Source organism: Halyomorpha halys, unplaced genomic scaffold (assembly GCF_000696795.3).
Source record: "Halyomorpha halys isolate HHAL.00 unplaced genomic scaffold, Hhal_1.1 Scaffold1273.1, whole genome shotgun sequence".
Classification (NCBI taxonomy): Eukaryota; Metazoa; Arthropoda; class Insecta; order Hemiptera; family Pentatomidae; genus Halyomorpha; species Halyomorpha halys.
In genome coordinates this window covers 34,311-35,649 of record NW_027108237.1, presented here as the reverse complement: position 1 = coordinate 35,649, position 1,339 = coordinate 34,311, and positions in this window count along the sequence as shown.

The following is a 1,339-nucleotide window of genomic DNA, read 5'->3' as shown; positions in this document are numbered from 1 at the left end:
ATAGTTATAACATTTAACATGGCAAAACATTTTACATTTAACACAACATCATGAATACCCCTAATATCGACAAAACACCGGGTCACATATCAAAACCAAATTCGCATCCAAAAACATTATTTGTTTCTATGTGGTGTCCAATTTTATAATTGGTGTTTCAGTTTTTAAAATCACAAACTTTACTGACAAAAATTTAACTTTATCGGAAGGAAAAAATAATAATAAATAATCAAATTAAAAAATAAATAAAATTTAACGAATATTAGCAAAATTAAATAAAATATAAATGGCGTTGATGAGTAATGAAGTTTGGCGCCATTAAACAAAAACAAACAAACCAGGCGTATCTCCAACATTTTTCCATCAGTCCAGAATTTTGGATAACTTCCTTACAGGTAAAATATTTGAAAATTATTATCTTATCGAAAACGGATTTTCTAACTTCATTTCTTCACAAAACCCAGAATTTTTCATTTCTGAGAATGAAAAGTTGATAACGCGATGGGAAAAAAATGTATACAAAATAAAGTAAATATTTTGAAAAAGATATTTTGATTTCATAATGTTGTTTTCTAAATAACCTTTCATGTGAGAACTTGATATGAAGCGACCCAATAAAAAAAAATCTATGAAGAAAAGAAAAGTTCTGAAGACTACAAACCTCAACGGAGCTGTGAGTCAGGTAGTATACAGAAGGCTTATATTATTATTTTTAATATTAATATTCTACTACCGGAAATGTATATGAACTAAGATGATGAGAGAGCGCCAATTAGAGGAGATATATGACCGCTGAGGGCTATATCTGGATCTGGAAGGCAGCGCTCTACTAATGAACAGCTATCTGCCGGCTCTTCTGGGTATTAATATTGTAACCCTGACTATATATACATATGTATACACACATTATCTCCAGATCAAAGAGCCCCCTATTAGCCAAGTCATCAACTACCATTACTCACTACCTTCTAACGCATCAATTATCTCTTTTTCCAAATACCTTACCAACCACGTAGTCATTTTTAGTCCCTCTCTATATATAGAGTCTCTTTTATAAAGTGTTTATGAATCGATTTATATTCCTTTTTTATTCGATAGTTTAGAGAAACTACCAAAAAAATAGATCTTCGTTGTGGTGAATGCAGCGCCATCTGTACACTAAGACCTCTAACACTTATGAACGATAGCATTGAAAGTTGAACAATCAGTGACTAATTTTGGCCATTGTTTCAACTAATAAAACATCCTGTTACAAGTTTTTTAAGTTGTCAGTGTTTACAATGACGGCCAAAGAATCACCCGAACCATATTCCTTATATTTATGGTCGGGAGGGGAAAT